We start from the raw sequence: 23,087 nt of genomic DNA on the forward strand, positions 1-23,087 counted from the left end.
CTTGTCACTGGCTGCCATTCCGAAAAAGAACCTTTTATCCCAATTCTCTGCCTTCTGTCAGACAGCCAATTCTCAATCCATACCAGTAGCTCACCTTGTACACTATGGGGCCTCTCCTTGCTCAGCAGCCTCCCGTGTGGCACCTTATCAAAGGTCTTTTGGAAGTCTAGGTAGACCACATCCACTGGGTTTCCCTGGTCTACCCTATTTGTCACCTCTTCAAAGAATTCCAACAGGTTTGTCAGGCATGACCTCCCCTTACTAAATCCATGTTGACTTGTTCTAATCCGACCCTGCTCTTCCAAGAATTTAGAAACCTCATCCTTAATGATGGATTCTAGAATTTTACCAACAACCAAGGTTAGGCTATTTGGCCTATAATTTTCCATCCTTTGTCTTGATCCTTTCTTGAACAAGGGGGTTACAACAGCGATCTTCCAATCATCCGGGAATTTACCCTGACTCCAGTGACTTTTGAAAGATCCCAACCAACGCCTCCGCTATTTCCTCAGCCACCTCCCTCACAACTCTAGGATGTAGCCCATTGGGGCTAGGAGATTTATCAATTTTAAGTCCTTTTAGCTTTTCTAGCACTTTCTCTTTTGTAATGGCAACCATACTCAACTCAGCCCCTGACTCCCTTTAATTGTTGGGATATTACTCATGTCTTCCACTGTGAAGACTGATGCAAAGTACTTATTAAGTTCTCCTGCTATTTCCTTACCTCCCATCACTAGGCTTCCAGCATCAGTTTGAAGTGGCCCAATGTCTACTTTTGCCTGTCGTTTGTTTCTTATGTATTGAAAGAAACTTTTACTATAATTTCTAATATTACTGGCTAGCCTACCTTCATATTTGATCCTCTCCTTCCTTTGAATATTGTGAACAATTCTGGTTGCCCCATTACAGGAAGCATGTGGAAGCATTGGGAAAGGTGCAGAGGAGTTTACCAGGATGTTGCCTGGTCTGGAGGGAAGGTCTTATGAGGAAAGGCTGAGACACTTGGGTCTTTTCTCATTGGAAGGAAGAAGGCTAAGAGGGGATTTGATTGAGACATACAAGATGATCAGAGGATTAGACAGGGTAGACAGTGAAAGACTTTTTCCTAGGATGATGATGTCAGCTTGTACGAGAGGGCACAACTACAAATTGAGGGGTGATAGATTTAAGACTGATGTCAGAGGCAAGTTCTTTATGCAGAGAGTGGTAAGGGCATGGAATGCCCTACTTGCTAAGGTAGTCAACTCAGCCACATTAGGGAGATTTAAACAATCCTTAGATAAGCACATGGATGATTTTGGGATAGTGTAGAAGGACGAGCTGACAATAGTTCACAGGTCAGCGCAACATCGAGGGCCAAAGGGCCTGGTCTGCGCTGTATTGTTCTATATGTTACGTTCTATGTTCTATGAGTGTTCCCTCCCAGTTGGAGAACACTTCTGCGGTCTGGGACATTCAACCTCGGATCTTCCGGGTGACCATCCTCCAAGGTAGACTTCAGGACAGGCAACAACGCAAAGTGGCCGAGCAGAGGCTGATAGCCAGGTTCGGCACCCATGCGGATGACCTCAACCGGGACTTCGGGATGGCCTCACACTACAGGTGACCCCACTGCACTGCACTGCACACACACAAAATTGCCACTCAGATTGACAGGGGTGTTAAGAAGGCATACAGTGTTTTGGCCTTTATTAATAGAAGGATTGAGTTCCGGAACCAGGAGGTTATGCTGCAGATGTACAAAGCTCTGGTACGGCCACACTTGGAGTATTGTGTACAGTTCTGGTCACCGCATTATAAGAAAGATGTGGAAGCTTTGGAAAGGGTGCAGAGGAGATTTACTAGGATGTTGCCTGGTATGGAAGGAATGTCTTACGAGGAAAGGCTGAGGGCCTTTAGGCTGTTCTCGTTAGAGAGAAGATGGTTGAGAGGTGACTTAATAGAGACATACAAGATAATCAGAGGGTTGAATAGGGTGGACAGGGACAGCCTTTTTCCAAGTATGGGGACGGCAAACATGAGGGGACACAACTTTAAAGTGAGGGGAGATAGGAATAGACAGATGTCAGAGGTAGTGTCTTTACTCATAGAGCAGTAAGGGTATAGAATGCTTTGAGGAGAAAGTGAGGTCTGCAGATGCTGGAGATCAGAGCTGAAAATGTGTTGCTGGAGAAGCGCAGCAGGTCAGGCAGCATCCAGGGATGCTGCCTGACCTGCTGCGCTTCTCCAGCAACACATTTTCATTATGGAATGCTTTGCCTGCAACGGTAGTGGATTCACCAATTTTAAGTGCATTTAAGTCATCATTGGACAGGCATATGGACATACATGGAATAGTGTAGGTGGGATGGGCTTCAGATTGGTATGACAGGGCCAAAGGGCCTGTACAACTGTAATGTTCTATGTTCTATAAACACGCGCACACACACACAGATGCGCACTTACACACACACACACATACACACATGCACACACACACTCCGACCCATACACTCACGCAGATCCTTTCTCATACACAAGCTCTCTCTCACACTCACACATATATTCCCACACTCACACGCGCACACGTACACTCATAACCACGTCCCCAAACACACATCCACATGCACACACACACACACACATATAAATTTGTGGGCTGAATTTGTACTTGCAGATTTACATTTTGTTTTGCTCAAAAACTGCATGAATCCATGTAAGAGTCTGTAACTCAGTTTCTGAGATTAGAATCAGTCTGAACATCGTGGCACAGACAGTCTCACGCAGGGCACCTCACACCTTCAATGCATTATCTGGGCTGACATGACACCAATTGTTAAAGTTCACTTGAGAATGTAACTTTTAAAAAGTACTGTGATATACATATGAAGGAACTGAAACCAACATGTTCATTCTAAAAGATGAGAGACTTAACAAACAACCCAGGTCTTTTTCAATATATAATTTCAGTTACATCACACTGTAAACTATGCTATAAATTCCATGTCTTACGATTTTACACTCCACAACCACCTGATGAAGGAGCAGTGCTCTGAAAGGTAGTGCTTCCAAATAAACCTATTGAACTAAAACCTGGTGTTATATGATTTTTAACTTTGTTCATCCCAGTCCAACACCGCAGCTCCACATCATTCCTGTAGTAGTACAGCTCCAACTCCTATGTCACTAGCATTGGTGGCAACTTTAAAAGGGTTTGAAAAGTTTGGTGTAGCTAAAACTGGTGTGGTGGTTAATATTGCTTTCTAATGGTCAAACACCTCCTGGCATTGTTCTATCCACCAAGACTTTGTGTTCTTCTTCAGCAAATCGGTTAACAGTGCCACTACACTACTGACATTTGGAACAAACTTCTGATAGAATCCGTTGGGTTCTAAGAATCGAAGCACCTCTTTCTTCAAGGTTGGTCATGGAAATTCCTCGATGGCCTTCCTCTTTGTGTTCCGTGGGGTCAATCTTTTATGATCGATGTTATGTCCCAAGAATGTCACCTCTGCTTTCGTGAATTCTGTTTTAAGTTCATTACCAGTTTTCCTTCTCACAGGCATTCAAAGAGCTCTGCCAACAGTACCATGTGATCTTTCCAGGATTTACTAAGGTTCACTACATTGTTCAAATAGTCTGCTCAGTTTGTTAACCCAGCCACAACTCTGGGGTGTCTTTGGAATGTGGCGGCTGCATTCTTCATTCCAAAGGGCATCACTTTAAACTGATATAGCCCTTTTGAAGTTACAATCTCAGAAATTTCTTTTGCTGTCTCTGATAAAAGTACTTGCCAGTAACCACACTTTAAGTCCAACTTGGTGATGTAACTAGCTTGTCTGACTTTCTCGATACAGTCCTCCAATCTCGGAATTGGATATGAGTCCAAATTTGTAACAGCGTTGACCTTCCGATGATCCACACAGAATCTTTGAGTCCTGCCTGGTTTGTGAACTATGACGATCAGCGAACTCCTCTTGCTCTGGCTTGGTTCGATGATGTCCTCGTCGAACATGGCCTCCACCTCCATCTGGACCTGTCTGGCTTTGAGAAGATTAAGCCGATAGGGGTGTTGTTTTATCGGAGCAGTATTTCCCTACATATACTTCATATACAATAGCATTAGTCCTCCCCACCTGATTCTTACATATGTCCTTATACTGCAGTAACAAACCTTTCAGCTGTGTTCTATGGTCCGGAGACAGATAGCTTACTAACCTATTCCACTCCTCAAGGACTTCTTCATGTTTTAATCTATTCTGAGGCACATCAAAAGCCACATCACCTGGTTTTGATTCCTCATTCTGCAGGGCAGTAACTAACACCTGTTTCTCCAGTTCTTTCTCTCTCCTAGTTCTCTGGAAGGGACCGACACACTCATTTATAACCAATGTGAAAGGTTCTTCAAATGCAGGAATTGGCAACAAAGGCACTGATTATATTATCACCTGTGGCCTACCTATCATTTGGCATGTATGACACGTAGGCAAAAGTTAACCACATCCTTGTGCATTCCAGGCCAATAAAAATGTTTTTGTACCTTAGCCTGAGTCTTTCATACCCCTAGATAACCTCCTACAGGTAGTACATGTGCTATTCATAACACCTCCTGTCGATATGCTACCGGCAACACAATCTGGTGCACTTCGGCACACTTCTTCACTGCCCTAACTTGCCGTGCTCCCCATTTCCATCTTAGGATTCTACCTTTCTCTTAATAGCCCTCAGGAATATTCTCTGCTTCCTTTTCAGTGTACACATCCACATGTATACGTTTTATCGTCTTGTCTTTCTGTTGCAAATCCCTTTGACTTTCAGGACTAAACACTTCTGTCTGATCCTCTGTCTGTTCAGGCTTTTCTTGACCATTACATCAATCAGGGTGTGCACTAACTGAACCTCAACTCCTTCATTTTTCTCTATAGTTTTTGCTTCGTGCTGTTACTTATGATAGTGGGATCTTGTTACTACACAGTCTGGGAAAATACCAGGATATTTTTCTATTAACTCCTCAGTTTTTTGGTCTTCCTTGGGCTTCTCCACAACAAAGGGTGTCATTCCCACTTTGGACCTTGCCAAATCATTCCCAAAAACAAATTGAATTCCTGGAACTGACACTCTGTCAATCACTCCCACTGTAACTTCCCCAGTCTTGAGTTGGCACTCCAACCTGATCTTACACAGGGCAATGCTAAATTTATGTCCATCTATCCCACAATTTATCACGCTCTTGGGTAACAGATCAGAAATAGTGCAAATTCATTCATTCCTTACTATCAGCGACTGGTTAGATCCTGTGTCTTTCAAAATTATAACTTCTTGTCCTTCTCCTCCTGTTCTTTCTAAGTAAACTTTACCCACAGAGGCGAATTCTTTGTAGATATTAGGTACTAACTCCATACCCACCCACTGCCTAGGATGTGCACTCTCCTGCAGCTCCTTGGCTTATCTTGGGGTGTCCTTTACTACCTTCACTAATGACACTAGCTTAGCTTCTTTTACCACATCCTTTCTCGCAGTGCCTTTCGTTAATGACCAGCACTGTGAGTTTATGTGTCCATCTTCTGTATTGAAAACCGCTTTTCCCAGTGCCCTTTTTAAACCATTGGCACTGTCATTTTCTGTATCCCACTCCATGACGGTAGGAAGAAATTCTGGTAGGAAGCTTGTCTTATGCACAAACTTCTGCTGCCCTCCTCACTTCCTGAACTTTCTGTTCCTCCATGTGAATTCTTACCAGCAGAATAATCTCTCTTAGAGCCTCAAAGGTCCTATCTATTTTTAAAGCATGCACCATCTATCAAAATGATTATACTTAATTCTTTCAAACTCAACGTAAGTTTGACTTAGTTCCTTCTTTTTTGTTTCTGAACTGCTGTCTATAGTCTTCTGGTACCTCTTCATAATCTCTTGACTGTTCATCTGACAGCACAGCAAACACCTCTGCCTACCAATTTAATCTGAACTAGCATTACCCATAAATCCTCAGACCACTCCATCTGCCTAGCCGATTCTTCAAATGAAATAAAGGAAGCTTCAACATCTTTCCCATCAAAATGTGGCAGAGTTTTGACATATTTGTATTTATCACTACCTTCTCTTTTAATCTCCATCCTGTTACCTTGACTTGGCTGACTAAGTTGCAACTTCTCAAGTTCAAATTCTCTCTCTTTTTGCTCAGCTAAGAACCTTTTCTCTCTTTCTTTTTCCTCTCTCTCTCTCTCTCTCTTTCTCTCTCCTTTTCTTCTCTCTCCCTTTCTCTCTCTCTTTCTTCTCTCTCTATTTGCTCAGCCAACAACTGTCTCTCTGTCTCTGTCCTCTCTCGCTCATTGTTTATCTTTCAACTCCATTTGACTCAATTGTAATTTAAAGTTTTCCATCTCTACTGCATTTGTTTGTTTCTCTGACACACCCAAGTGTTTGAGTAACTGCCTTACAATTTCAGCTTTACTTTTGTCCTTGATTAAACCCAAATTTAACTTCATTGCTATTTCTAAACTTTCCTTCTAAACTTTCTTGGCAAAATTGAGAATCATCTTAAATCCCAGAACCTCTGTAGCAATTTTAAAAGCCACTTCTCTCACTTTTAATTTAATCAACCACAAGTCACTGAAATTAAACAAAATGTCTCACCTATGTTTTGTTTGAAGATCTAGGACACGAACTTGCAAGTGTTTAAATCTACTGGGATTTTTCGTACCCCAAATCTATTCAAATCTGTCCAAATCTCAGATTGGATCTGTCTAGACCTATTAAAATCATGAATCCAAGACCCAAACCGATCAAACCCCAGTGATGAGCCCCCAAACTGTTATGACATGGGGTAACACCCTCCCTCCCCGACTGCTAATTTAAACAAGTAACACAGAAAGGATTTACCGTGTGTGGTGATCTGTGAAAATTCGAGAGGCAAAGAACTATCCCAAATGTCACTATATAAAGTAAAATTAACAACATTTTTTAAAAGAATATTAACTGACAACTATTTGCAACTCCTTTCTCTAAGCCTATCTTTTACCTTCCCCTCTACGATGCTGGTCAGATTAAAAATACCGATTACAATTTACAAAAAATATAATCATGTTTCAAAACCAGTCAGCTTTGCTGAATGTCCTCTGTAGATTTTCTTCTGTCTTCCTTTCTTCTTCTTAGGGATTCTGGTTCACATGTCTTTAATAGATAAAAGGTACCTTTCAGAGAGCTGTTCTGCAGGCGGCCTGTATTTGTTGGTGGTTTGGCAGTTCTCTCTGTCGCTTTGGCTAACTGTTCAAAATGTCTGCTGTTTATACCCTGAAGCACTGGATCGTTTCATTGGTTTTAGTATTATCAAAATACTAAGTTCAAACTTGATTGGAGCTTAGTATCTTGGGGCATAATTTAAACTGATTTGCCAAATTTAAATTTTTTTTTTAGATTAGATTACATTACAGTGTGGAAACAGGCCCTTCGGCCCAACAAGTCCACACCGACCCGCCGAAGCATAACCCACCCATACCCCTACATTTACCCCTTACCTAACACTACGGGCAATTTAGCATGGCCAATTCACCTAACCCGCACATCTTTGGACTGTGGGAGGAAACCGGAGCACCCGGAGGAAACCCACGCAGACATGGGGAGAACGTGCAAACTCCACACAGTCAGTCACCTGAGGTGGGAATTGAACCTGGGTCTCTGGCGCTGTGAGGCAGCAGTGCTAACCACTGTGCCACGTGCTGCACACGGTGTCTCATAGCAACTCAGCCACTTTAACTGTTCGACCGAATATTACATTTCTACTTTGTTCTGAACTCTCTGTGCTTCTCAAATCCTTGCCAGCTTTTCAACTCTGTTAAAGGTACAGTATCCTTACACCTTCATAACACAATTAATGGCATTACCATTGATGAACATTCCTCTGTTAACATCCGATGGATTTCTTAATTGGGCAAGCTTATAAATATTGGATCCACAGGAGCAGATCAATTTCTAGGAATTCTGCTGCAAGTAAGTTATCTTCAGACTACCACAAATACAAGTTAGGAATGTGATGGAATACTTTCCACTTGCCTGGATTATGCTACTTCTAACAGCACTCAAGAAAGTCTACACCATACAGCCTATTTGAACAACACTCCATTCATCAACGTAAACATTCATTCTCTTCCCATGCCACCCCTTTGCAGACAGTGGTAGCAAATGTACCATCATCCAAGTGCACTGCAGCAAATTACCAAGGCTTCTTTGACAGCACCCTCTAAACATGCCACCCACTAAACAGCAGCAGATGCATGGAAACACAAGCACTCTGAATTTCCCTTCCAATCCATGCACATTCAGACTTGGAACTGTATCACTGCTGTCACTGAGTCAAAATTCCTTCCGGCAACATTGTGTTCACCTACATCATAAAGATAGCAACAGTTCAGGAAGGCTGTTCACTACCAACTTATCAAACTTTACCAGCAGACAATAAATGTAGGCCGAGTCAGGAGGTGCTCATATCTCAAGGACAGAAATAAAAAGCAGAGAAAAAGCATGAACATGAAACAGAGAATGGGTGGTTAAGAAATATTTTCTGAGCTGGAATAAAGCCTGAAGTGATGTTTCCAAAGGTCAAATGATAGACCTTTAGATTATATATAAATGTTCCTGATTATATATAAATGACTCAGACTTTGGCAGAATTTCAAAATCTTTGGTGATACAGAACTTGGAAATATTGAAACTGGATGGAGATAGTATAGAACTTCAAAAGGACATTATCAATTTTAATGAATTCATTAATGTTGCTTGATCAATGGCCTGCCTTTCACTGTAAGGTCAGAATTTACTGTTGATTGCACAATGTTCAGCACCATTTGTAACTCCTCAGATTCGATAGCAAACCATGTCCAAATGCAAGACAATCTGCACAATGTTCAGGATAGAGCTGAAAAGTGGTAAATTTCATTCCTTTAAAACTGATTCCACATCACAATTGACTCCACCCATGTCACTACTCACTACTGCACTGATAGCTTCCATTATTAATAAAGTTACCGCACTTACTTTTCCTTTTCTGCATATTCAACTGGAATGTTGAACACCTTTGAATATTGAGTTCCCAATCTTGGTCACCCTGCAACCACATCACTGTAGCAGCTATCAAGTTATATTCCTTTATTTCAATTTGTGCTGCAAACTCATTGATCTTGTCGTGTGCATTCAGATAAAGAGCCTTAAGCTTTGACTTTTAACCGTCGGGGCAGGGTGAGTAGTAAATAAGAACAACCTCACCATCAAGCCAGCGGATAAAGGGGGCGCAGTGGTAGTCTGGTGCACTGACCTCTACACCGCTGAAGCCAGACGCCAACTCGAGGACACCTCTTTCTACTGCCCCCTGGACCATGACCCCACTCCCCATCACCAAACCATCATCTCCCAGACCATACCTCATCACCTCAGGAGATCTCCCACCCACAGCTTCCAACCTCATAGTCCAGGAACCCCGCACCACCCGGTTCTACCTCCTTCCCAAGATCCACAAGCCTGACCACCCTGGCCGACCTATTGTCTCAGCATGCTCCTGCCCCACTGAACTCATTTCTACGTACCACAACACTGTCCTGTTCCCCCTAGTCCAGGAACTCCCCACATACGTTCGAGACACCACCCACACCCTCCACCTCCTCCAAGACATCTGTTTCCCCGGCCCCCAATGCTTCATCTTCACCATGGATATCCCGTCCCTCTACACCTCCATCCGCCATGACCAGGGCCTCCAAGCCCTCTGTTTCTTCCTCTCCCGACATCCCCAAAGTACCCTTCCACTGACACTCTCATCGTTTGGCCGAACTGGTCCTCACTCTTAACAATTTCTCCTTCGAATCCTCCCACTTCCTCCAGGCCAAAGGGGTAGCCATGAGCACCCGTATGGGCCCCAGCTATGCCTGTCTCTTTGTTGGCTATGTAGAGCAGTTGATCTTCCGTAATTACACCAGCACCATTCCCCACCTCTTTCTCCGCTACATTGATGACTGCATTGGCGCCAACTTGTGCTCCCACGTGGAGGTTGAGCAATTCATCAACTTCACCAACTCATTCCACCCTGACCTTAAATTTACCTGGACCATCTCTGACACCTCCCTCTCCTTCCTGGACCTCTCCGTCTCCATTAATGATGACCGACTTGACACCGACATTTTTTACAAACACGACTCCCACAGCAACCTGGATTACACCTCTTCCCAGCCTACTTCCTGCAAAAATGCCATCCCGTATTCCCAATACCTCCGCCTCCGCCGTATATGACCCCAGGAGGATCAGTTCCACCATAGAACACACCAGATGCCCTCATTCTTTAGAGACCGCAATTTCCCTTGCCACGTGGTTAAAGATGCCCTCCAATGCATCTCGTACACATCCCGCACCTCCGCCCTCAGACCCCACCCCTCCAATTGTAACAAGGACAGAACGCCCCTGGTGCTCACCTTCCACCCTACCAACCTTCGCATAAACCAAATCATCCGCTGACATTTCCGCCACCTCCAAACGGACCCCACCACCAGGGATATATTTCCCTCACCACCCCTTTCTGCCTTCAGCAAAGACCGTTCCCTCTGTGACTACCTGGTCAGGTCCACGTCCCCCTACAACCCACCTTCCTGTTCTGGCACCTTCCCCTGCCACCGCAGGAATTGCAAAACCTGCACCCACACCTCCTCCCTCACCTCCATCCAAGGCCCTAAAGGAGCCTTCCACATCCGTCAAAGTTTTACCTGCACATCCACCAATATCATTTATTGTATCTGTTGCCCNGTGGACTTCAACAGTTTCCTCATTTCCCCTTCCCCCACCTCACCCCAGTTCCAAACTTCCAGCTCAGCACTGTCCCCATGACTTGTCCTACCTGCCTATCTTCTTTTCCACCTATCTACTCCACCCTCCTCCCTGACCTATCACCTTCATCCCCTCACCTATTGTACTCTATACTACTTTCTCCGCACACCCACCCTCCTCTCATTTATCTTTCCACCCTTCAGGCACTCTGCCTGTATTCCTGATGAAGGGCTTTTGTCCGAAAAGTCGATTTTACTGCTCCTCAAATGCTGCCTGAACTGCTGTGCTCTTCCAGCACCACTAATCCAGAATCTGGTTTCCAGCATCTGCAGTCCTTTTTTTTAACCTAGTAAGTAAGACAGGGTTGGTAAGATATAGCTAGATAATATATTCGGCCTAGAGAGGGAGAAATCCCTCCAGAAAACTCAACTCATCTGTCACTTAGCTGAAACAACATACGATTCATACCTAGCAACCTAAGCACAGATGGCCAAAGTAGCAAAAAATATTTTATTCACAAAGAAACTGTGGGTGACTGACTCAAGTTGCAAATTAGATAGCCCCTACCCTCTAATCCCCAAATAATTGATGGTCCAGATAATAACTGTGGGGCAGGAATAGGCAACAAGGTGAGCAATTCTCAGAGTCTTAAGGCCTGCAGTGCACCAGCCAATTCCTGGCTTTGTAACCATGTGCCCAGTGAGCTTCATGACAAATCTGCCTGGAATATACTGTGCCACATACATTCGGCTATCACATTATGTTTTCGAGGAGTTGGTGGGGAGCTTTCCTATTGAATGACTGCAGTCCATAGAGTGAAGGCTCTATTAGGTGAGTCTATTAGGCTTTTGTTATATTTTAAACAAAAGATGCTGGAGTTAACCACCCCCACCCCAGAACGATGGGTTTTCATTTCTTTTCTAGTGATATTTAACAAAGTATTTTACATTTTCATAGAAATTCTCTCACTCCTAAAAAATGATGCACCACAAATTAGCTGATATTGAAACTTCTGTGTATTCACTGCTCCTTTGTACATTTGTAATTGATATAAGCTGTGACTGAACCAGGATCTGCAGGAGGGAATTTTGAACCCGCTGTTGCACTATACTCTGGAGATGTAATTACTAATGAGGTAAAAACAAGGACTGCAGACGCTGGAAACCAGATTCTAGATTAGAGTGATGCTGGAAAAGCACTGCAGTTCAGGCAGCATCCAAGGAGCAGGAAAATCGACATTTCGGGCAAAAGCCCTTCATCAGGAATTGAAATGTCGATTTTCCTGCTCCTTGGATGCTGCCTGAACTGCAGTGCTTTTCCAGCACCATTCTAATCTAGAATGTAATTACTAATATCAATTAATAAAGTGGATGAGAGTTGTCTCTCTTGTAATTGAAATGCAATTGATGCCTAGAATGAACCCATTCACACTCTACTGTTTGGAACTGCTGCTTCACACCTTGTTTCCATTAAACCACTTTACAACAAAGTTCAGTCCGTCTAGATCTTTCTTTTTCAGGTAAGTTGGTCCAAACATGAGAACACACTACAAGCAGTTTCAGTGGTAACCCACAGATGGTTGCAGAACTGCGGAAGCCGATTTGGCCCGATGCTTCTGTCCTGGCCCTCTGCAAAAACAACTCAGTTTGTTCCACTACCTCTCCCTTTATCCCATAGTGCTCTGAATTTGTATTCACGTCACGTGCTTGTCACGTTCTCTTTTGAAAGCCATCATTGAATCTGCTTACTGGAAGCAGTTTCTCTCTATCTGCTTACTGGGAGCAGTTTCTCTCTATCTGCTTACTGGGAGCAGTTTCTCTCTATCTGCTTTGTCCAGATCCCTCATGACTTTTCAAACTACTAACAAATCTTTCAAACATCTCTCCTCTAAACAAATAATCCTAGCTTCTCCTGTCTTGCCAGGTAACTAAAGTTCGTCTTCTCTAGAACCATTCGCGTAAAGCTTCTCTACAAGCACTCTAAAGCCTTCACAAAGTCCTCAGTTGCTCTGCCTAGGATTGGTCACAATACTCCTGTTGAGGCTGAACTCGTGTTTATAAAGTGCTCAAGGTGGCGTAGGATAGTAATACTGTATATTGTTCTTCGGCTGCACTATTCACACCTTGCTTGCAGGGCTGCATTCTGCCCTCTGAAAACTTTAAATTGATGAAGGTTTTGTTTGCTTATAAAGTCTGCATCTTGGCTGTGGGAAGTTTGGCACTTTCTACAGACAGGAAATAATCTGTGCAATTTAAATTTTCATTGGTGATTTGCATAGCCCATTTAACTACATGGATTTTTAAAATGCCTCACTTTATGTTTTAGGCATTTAGCAGAGCTTTACGTGCAACTGAAAAAATAACTTGATTCAAACTGAACAATGAAAGAACAAAATATTCACAATTGTTTGAACATCCGTGTTTTATTCAGCTCAAATTCAACCCACACAGCGTGAGTATTTCAGCAGGCACAATGATTGTTTTGAGCAATGAAAAGTTGTCATTCCTATAGCAGCTACAATGTATATCTCAAAGAGTGAGCTGGTGACTGAGGAGGTGCATAAGTAGCAACTCATTATGCAAAGAATAAGTCTGGCTCGCATTATTTAATTTCTTATTTAACTAGAATCAGCTGTCTTTTTAAAGTTACTCTTGGAATCTGTTTTGTTTTAATAAAAATACATTTTCATCAAATATAATAGTTTTAAGTTGTGCCATCTAATCCATAGTAACAATTTACGAGATTTTATAAATACAAGTCTGTTGCTTATTTGTTTAAAAGGATTGTGAAGCATCCAGCCATCCACTCACTGATGGATCGCAGCCAATCCAGAGGCCTTTAATGTCCTAATTAAAGTAGCAACAAGCCTAAAGTTTCAAAATAAAACAGCCTTGTGCTGCTAATTACATGACATGGAGTTAAACAGCCCCAGAGTTAAGGTTAGCTATTTGTACCAGCACTGAAAAGACCCAAATACAGAAATGGTACTGGTTGCAGTGGAGCCTATTTCTGGCATGTGCCAAGTGGGTAGGATGAACTTGTCAAGGGTATGCTTATTAGCATCAGGAGAGTGTATCTCCAAGTTCAAGATGCTCAGCTACAACATCACCCTCAGGAGGACCGAGCAATGCCACCACTATCTATGATGTGGAATAGTTGGCAAAGGGTGATTTCAAAACAGAATGCAGTGTGAAGAAAATATAACACCGTGAAAGTTGGTGCAAGTAGGAGTTTAAGCAGAAAAGAAAAGAGATGTTGTGGTTGTGTATCTCCAAGTTCAAGATGCTCAGCTACAACATCACCCTCAGGAGGACCGAGCAATGCCACCACTATCTATGATGTGGAATAGTTGGCAAAGGGTGATTTCAAAACGGAATGCAGTGTGAAGAAAATGTAACACCGTGAAAGTTGGTGCAAGTAGGAGTTTAAGCAGAGAAGAAAAGAGATGTTGTGGTTTGCCTTAAATATTTACATCAGTTAATAAATAAACAGAAAGCAATGGGAACAATTTAAACAATTAATTCATAATCCACAGTACCTGGAGGAATAATAGCCACATGGTTAAAATAATACCATGAGACATAGCAACAGAAACAGGCCATTCAACCCACTGAGTCTGCTTCATCATTCAATGAGTTTGTGGTTAATTCACAATTCCACTTTCTTGTCTTCTCCCCAACCCTTGATTCCTTACTGATTAAGAATCTATCTATCTCAGCATTGTAATGACTAAGAAGAGAAGTTAACTATAATAACTTCCTTTATTAACACCCTACTTCGATTTCCTTTTCTGGCTATATTTTTGAATAAACATTTCCCAGTCGTGATCACCATATCTTTAATAACTATCAAACCCTCATTTACTGTTTAAACTAAACCCTCCTCTCTATTAATTTGTTTACAAGCTAGTTATGTGATTTCCCGGAAAGTTGGTTCCAGTAGGCCCCACCTGAAGCCATCCCCAATATGATGGCTCTATCATTGGAATCAATTTTTCCGTTGCCAAATTTTGTGCCACACATTGATCTCTCAATACTTATTTATTCTATGCCAAACTGTGCATGGCTCAGTTAATAATCCGCATATTGTTACCTTCATGGTTCTGTTCTCTAATGTTGCCCTGATAAATTAGAGCTACTTGTAATTCCCAAGCAGAATCGTTTTCCCAATCCTACCTCTATCATTGGTACCTACCTGGACTATTACAGATGGATCCATCCCCTCTCTGCCTCCGAGTTCCTGCTCAGCCCAGATCCTTGACACCAGGTAAGCAACCACAGTCTTTGGAACCTCTGACTTTGCTGCAGAGAACAGTATCTATTCCCCCAGCTATGCCATCCCCTATTACAACCACACTTCTCTTTTCTCTCCGTATTTGAATGGTGCTCTGGACTATGGCGATGTGTTCAGTGCACTCAGCCTTCCTACAGTCTGTGCCCTTGTCTGAAATAGGAGGAAGACCACATACCCTGGACAAGGGCACTGGCTGAGGCTCCTCCAAAATGTAATCCGGGATCCCCATACCTGCTTCCCTCACAATCCCATCCTCCTCTTCCTAGTCATGGACCAAATTTGATGTAATTAATCTAGGAGTTGTGACTGCTGCTCGTATCAGTCTCCAGCTACTTCTGAGAACCATAGAGATGATACAGAACTAGTGGGGAGCCATTTGGCCCATCTTGTCCATGCTGACCGTTCTTAATCTCCCTAAACCTCATCTTCCCCTTCCTAATGTATTGTAGTGTCTGTAACTTGGGCTCCAGGTCATCAACTCTGAGCCAGAGTTCTTTGAGCAGCCAAAACTTGCTGTAGGTGTGGTCACCGTGGATCTCACCAGACAGCTGCAACACATTGTCTGCCCGGCCATTTTGCCATTTTTATTCTACTTAATTACTTGAGATGTTAAATATTTTAAAAGGGAATTTCCTAACTGTACCCAGAAGCTGGAATAATGGCTCCTAGGTTTAAATCCCTTTGTTAATCATAAGAGAAAAAGCAGGTTGACGGATTCTGTGCCACAGTTTTATTTTTAATCTCCCACCACTGCTGCACTTCTGACTCAGATCTGCTCTCTCAATCTGGTCATCATGAATTTATTTTGGAAGATTTTATGACCCACAACGCCCGTACATCATGAAATGTATTCTTTGCTTTGGAATAATTGTTCTGCATGTTAATATCACACACACGTGAAAAATGACTCCAAGAATAATGAACATAATCAAACTCAGTCACTGCTGATCATCTGTCAGCATGGCAAAGGTAGGAATCAAAACAAAAGGTTCAGAAGAATGAAATGCAAAAGCGATCCTCCAGTTCCTGAGAAGTACATTAACTTTAACAGGTAAACTCTCAGGAAGATGGTTAATCTAAGTGTGCTGGAAGCCCTTGGGATTGCATTGGTCTTCTGCCAGGATCACTGCAGGGCAATGTCCTATTCTTCCTACCCATTGAGATTTCAGGGCCATTTCATCTTTTTCACTTGCTCTTTCTGTTTTGTTCATGTTATTTATAGTTTTCAGATTGGGGCAGACATTTGTCTATGCAGGCACAGATTGGCAACTAGTTCACCATATTTCACATGATTCACCCTGTGCTTCACTTTACACTCAGTTTTTGGTGCTCTTGCCCACAGTTTCCCAATATGAATCTCTCTGATAGATGGGGCTTTTCAGCACCTTTTCTATTATGGACAGTGGAATCAAACTGAGTATCTAAGTGAAATCAGGTTAGCAATTTAAAATTCAGGAAGGAGACGACTTTTAAACAGCATTGGGAAATATATTCATGAAGGTCAACACACACACGAAAGCCACTTACATTGTAGCCATGATGTGGGGGAGCCAGTGTTGGACTGGGGTGGACAAAGTTAAAAATCACACAACACCAGGTTATAGTCCAACAGGTTTATTTGGAAATACTAGCTTTCGGGGCGCTGCTTCTTCATCAGGTAGCTGTGGAGCAGGATCATAAAACACAGGATTTGTCGCAATAGTTTACAGTGTCATGCAACTGAAATGATGTATTGAACAAACCTAGATTGCTTTAAGTCTTTCACCTTTTAGAATGGGTTGCAGGCTTCGGTTCATTAATATGTAAATCCCAGAACTTCTTTTAAGTCACATTCTCGAGATAACTTAATGTTGTATAACATCTCAGTTCAGACAATGCATTAAAGGTGTGAGGTTAAAGTTTGTCTGTATCCAATCTTGAGTCAGACTGGTTCTATTTCCAAAGTAAGAATTTATAAAATGTTACATGCATTGACTGCCTGCAGATTGTATGCTTTTTGGGACAATCTTTGCTGCAGGGAACTGTATCTATTCTCCTAACTAATCTATTCCCTCCTTGAACAAGTTTGTGTAGAGAATATCTAGACTGGGAGGTCACATTGCAGTTGTACAGTACATTGTTTACACCACTTTTGGAATACTGCATTCAATTCTGGCCTCCCTACTAAAGGAAAGATGTTTTAAACTGGAAAGGGTGCAGAAAAGATTTACCAGGACGTTGCTAGGTTTGGAGGATTTGAGCGATAAGGAGAGGCTGAATAGGCTGAGGCTGTTTTCCTTGGATCATCAGAGGCGGAGGGGTGAGCTTATAGAAGTTTATAAAGCCATGAGGGGCATGGATAGAATGAATAGTCAAGGTCTTTTCCTGGGGGAGTCCAGAACTAGAGATTTAAGGTGAGAGGGGAAATATTTAAAAGGGACCTAAGGGGCAACTTTTTCATGCAGAATGTGGTGCATGTATGGAATGAGCTACCAGAGGAAGTGGTGGAGGCTTGTACAATTGCAACATTTAAAAAGCATCTGCATGGGTAGATGAATAGGAAAGGTTTCACGGGATATGGACCCCAAATGTTGGAAAATGGGACTAGATTAATTTAGGATATCTGGTCAGCATGGACGAATCGAATCAAAGGGTCTGTTTCCACGCTGTATGACTTTATAACAGACCTGGCAGGCTACTATATATGTGGTTAGTAACCTCTGTTCCATTAATGTTGCCTAACACTTCTAGCAATTTAAGTTTTTGAGCATACATGTGAGGGATGAGCTGATGTGATCTGATGAAAGGTCACAACCTTTGAAGTTAACTCTCCTTCTCTTGTGTTAACGAAATGTGCGTTAAAGCAGAACGCCTTTGTGCCTGGCCGTCATGGACCAGAGGGTCTGTTTCTGTGTTGTATGACTCTATTACTCTATTCATCCCTGGGTATATGACATCTTTGGTCAGCTCCCACAATGTCAGCTTTCTAAAGGTTAACATCTATTCACATCTGTTTCCAAGACCTGCAGCTACTGACAGTCATGTAGCAGACCTGTCCTTGGAGAGAATTCCATCTCACATGCGGATCTTCCACATGACCGTCTATTATAAAGGGGATTAGGGTGCTGTGCTCCCTTTAGAGTTGCGTACAACCTCTGTTTTTCTATCTTTTCCACCTATGGCCAAATATTTTTTTTCTGTAGCAAGACCATGTGTTGTGTTAATTTTTGCCTGCCGGAATCTCTTGGCTGCCTGAAAATCCTTCACTGAACTTTAACATTTAACTTTTAAAGGAACAAGCTAATTTGATATGCTTGGTTGTGATAAAGAATATTGAGATCGCTATAAACAAATGGAAAGACCAGGCAAACATTCTTTCAAAGGCAACAGATTAATAAAAATATGTTTGAAAATCTCCCGACCATTTGTTTACCCACAATTTAAGGACATTTATGTAATATACAGTATTCTGTTATTTGCCAAATATGTTGTTATGACAAAATTAATGTTCTGGTCTTTCCTTCCAAGAGAAAAAAAACACAAATATTTATGAAGACATTGCTGCTGAGTTGTTCAGTTATTGTTTATTACCAGAAATCAAAACCACAGCTAAATAAATTGAAACTGAATGATGTGTGGAGCATTACCTCCTATTGGCAAGTAAGCAAATGTAGGGCTGACTCTATTGGTTGGTTACCAAGTATGGAGGCAAGAGGCTGAAATCAGTTGGGAGTTAAAATGAGTTTTAGAACTTTGCCAATAGAGTCCCACTCTACAAATGACTGACTTGCCTATCAGTTTGTAAAAGAGTTTAAGCTCATTGCAATTTCCAATATTCAGCCAGGAACCATTAATACTGTGTTGCCTGTTTGTTTATTCATTGTATTCAGTTAAATAATTGGTACTTCTACAATTGTTGACATAACATGTGTTTGTCTTTTTATTATTCTTGCACAAGACTTCAGTATCGCTGGCCAGACTAGTGTTTATTACCCACCTCTAATTGCCCAGAGGGCAGTTACGTGTCAGCCACATTGTTATATGATCCGGAGTCACATGCAGGCCAGACCAGGTAAGGACTGCAGTTTCCATTCCTAAAAGGCATGAGCCAACCAAATGAGCTTTTCCTGACAATCGACATTGTCGATTCATAGTCATTATACAACTTTAAATGTTTTCTTTTGTGAATTCAAATTCCATAATCTGTAATGGCGGGATTTGAACTCAGGTCCTCAGAACATTACCTGGCTTTCCGAATTAACAGTCCAATGATAATATCAATAGACCATTACCGCCCCTTCTGATAATTGTGTAATAACATTTGGGTGATCTGTAACCTGTTGATTGAGCTTTTATTTTTAATTGGGTGTGGTCCTCTATAAAATATCCTCTTCATAGTTACTCATAAATACTTGACCATCACAGTTCCCTCATCTGTTTCAGACTATTCCCTCATAAGTTCGCTGATGCTGTCATTTTTTTTTTAACTCTTTTGTTATACTTTCTTCCACACCAAGATTATGCAAGCAATATCTTTTACCTTGTTTGGAAACTCAATAGACATTGGATCTGTTTGTAACTAGGATAAATATTGGAATAAATGTTTTTGGCATTTGAACAAGGTTGCCTGATATTTTTTTTGCCTTTCATCATGAAGTTCTGACCACTTCTGAGTAAGTATTTCTGGGATTATATTGTGAGTACAGGTACATGGTTTTGTAATTCAGTGAGCATTGTTAATCTTGAAACCTGTTTCTCAATTCTTTCAGCTATCTTTCTTATTGTGCCCTGTTTGAACTGCAGTAATATTTCAAGGTGGATAGAAGTCATCTGTAATGCAGCACATTAACTAATGTCAAATGATAAACTCATTTTTCTACAAATTTGATTGATGAGTTGGTGCGATGCTGCTGGGTTTGTATTTGCCTGATTACTAACACATATCTTTTCTCTGATGTCTCAAGTCTGGAAAGTAATTATCTTCCTCCATTTTGTCTACAAAATTTGCTTAACAGAGTACCACCTAATACACACTAGAGAAATTGTGGCATTGAGTTTATGAATATTCTATTTCATTAAGTTATTTTTCAACTCCAAACAGTGAAGAACCTAAGAGGCAGCCAAAATGTTAATGAGCAAAGCCTCTAATTCACCATTCATGTGTTTTTGTAATTGATGAGCACATGTTAGGGCTAAGTTTCCTTTATTTGATATCTAATAAAAACATAAAATTTTGGAAATACATAGCATCTGTCAAGAGAAAAACAGTGTTAACATTTCAAGTCTGTGACCCTTTCATGAGAACTGGGGAAAATTGGAAATGTCCAGAAGATGTGAGACCTGCAGGATCCTAAATAGCTCTTGTCCCAAAAAAAGCAAACAAGAGAGAAAAACAAAACCAGAAAATGGAAACCAGAAAGGAAATTGGAACAAATGGGTGAAGAGGCTGTAAAATCCTATCCTATATTTTACAAATTTTGGATACAGTGGTTTAGCAGTTCGATGCCCACCATAACAAATATCCAATAAAATCTAGAAAGGAAAATATTCTATGAATTTGATGTCCATTCCCCATAAATGACTAAAAGAAAGCATACACTAATGACTTTTAGGAGTTGGTGCTAATGATGACAACTTTGGGCTTCACAATGGATCAAATTGCAGTTCATCTAAGACTATATGCTGGACAAGAATCTGACACTTAGCGGAAGTAATGGCTTAATAGTATTAGTGCTAGACCACGAATCCAGAGACCCAGGTAACATTCTGAGGACCTGGGTGTTAATGCCTCTGTGACTGATTACAGTGATCAGAATTGGAATTCACGAAAAACCTCTGGAATTAAGTGTTTCATGATGACCATGAAATCATTGTTGTTGGAAAACCTGTCTGGTTTACTAATGTCCTTTTGGGAAGGAAACAGTTGTTCTTACCTAGTCTGGTCTCCATGTGACTCCAGATCCATAGCAATGTGGTTGACTCTTAACTGCCCTCTTGACAATTAGGGATGGACAATAAGTGCAGTCCTAGCCAGTGACACCACTGTTCCATGAATGAATAAAAGAGAGGGATGACCTCTTTTCTCTGTATGAACTTATTTCTGTCTGAGTTCTTCAATTCAAATCTCTACCCTAGCAATCATCTCCCCAGCTAGCTTGCTGTTCAATTATATAATTTTGCATGTTCATTGTTAAATCCCTGTTCCAAGTGACCATATGGAATGAGCTGCCAGAGGAAGTGGTGGAGGTTGGTATGATTGCAACATTTGAAAGTCATGTGGATGGGGATATGAATAGGAGGGATTTAGACTGTTAGGGGCCAAATGCTAGCAAATGGGATTAAATGTATATAGGATATGAGGTCGGTGTGGGCAAGTTGGACCGAAAGGTCCGTTTCTATGCAATATATCTTTATGACTCTATAATTCTCTAGACCTTTCCAGTATTGAGTGTATTTTCCCTGAAAATGTGGGTAATAACTGCATTTTAAAGTGGAAGTGTGGGGCAGTTTTGTTTTAAGGTCATTCGGGAGATGTTGGCATTGCTGGCAAGTACAACATTTATTTCCTCTCCCTGATTTCACTGGGGAAGGTATTGGTGAGATGCTTCATTGAACCTACATAGTCCTTGGACTGTAGGAACATCCACAATGCCATCAGGGAAGGAGTTGCAGTGTTCTGACCTCGTGACAGTTATATAGTTCCTCATCAGGACAGTGTGCAGCTTAGGAGGGGAACTAGGTACTGAGTTTATCTGCTGTCTTTGCCTTTCTTGATCATAGAAGCCAGAAGGTTCTTCCCAAGGGGCTGTAGGAGTTGATGTAAGACATCTTCAAGATAGACAGAGTCATCTTGACGTAGAATCAAACAGCATGGAAACAGGCCCTTTGGTCTAACATGTTCATGCCAACAAGGCATCCCAATCTGACCTAATCCCATTTGCCAGCATTTGACCCATAACATTTTAAACGCTTCCTGTTCTTATACCAATCCAGATTCATTTTAAATGGTGCAATTGTACCAGCTTCCACCACTTCCTCTGGCAGCTCATTCATATGTGCACCAATCTGTGTGAAAACGTTACCCCTCAGGACCTTTTCAAATCTTTCCCCTTTCACCGTAAGCCTACAACCCCTACGCCGAGAAGAAGACCTATTTACCCTATCCATACCCTTCATGGTTTTATAAACTTCTATAAGGTCACCCCTCAGCCTCTCATGCTCCAGGGATAAAGCCCCTGCCTATTCAGCCTCTCCCTATAACTCAATCACTCCAACCCTGGCAACGTCCTTGTAAAACTTTTCTGCACCCTCTCAAGTTTGACAACATCCTTCCTCTAGAAGGGCGACCAGTATTGTACACAGCGTTCTACAAGTGGCTTCATCAATGTCCTGTGGAGCTACAACATAGCCATCCAACTCCTATACTCCATGTTCTGACCAATAAAGGCAAACATATCAAATGCCTTCTTCACCACCCTATCTACCTGCGACTTCACTTTTAAGGAACTGTACACCTGCACCCTCGGGTCTCTTTGTTCGGTAACACTCCCCAGGACCCTGTCACTAAGTGTATAAGTCCTGCCCTGGTTTGCCAGGCAATGCCTCACATCTATTTAAATTAAACTCTATCTGCCAGTGCTCAGCAGATTGGCCCATCTGATCGGTGTCGCGTTGTACTCTGAGTTAACCTTCTTCACTGTCCACCACACCCCCAGTTTAGTGTCATCTGCAAGCTTACTAACCATACCTCCGATATTCAGATAATTTATATGCATCACAAAAATGAGAAAGTGAGGACTGCAGATGCTGGAGATTAGAGCTGAAAAATGTGTTGCTGGAAAAGCGCAGCAGGTCAGACAGCATCCGAGGAGCAGGAGAATCGACGTTTCGGGCATGAGCCCTTCTTCAGGAATGAGGAAGGTGTGCCAAGCAGGCTAAGATAAAAGGTAGGGAGGAGGGACTTGGGGGAGGGGCGTTGGGAATTCGATAGGTGGTAGGAGGTTAAGGTAAGGGTGATAGGCCGGAGAGGGGGTGAG

Source organism: Chiloscyllium plagiosum, chromosome 3, assembly GCF_004010195.1.
Source record: "Chiloscyllium plagiosum isolate BGI_BamShark_2017 chromosome 3, ASM401019v2, whole genome shotgun sequence".
Taxonomy (NCBI): domain Eukaryota; kingdom Metazoa; phylum Chordata; class Chondrichthyes; order Orectolobiformes; family Hemiscylliidae; genus Chiloscyllium; species Chiloscyllium plagiosum.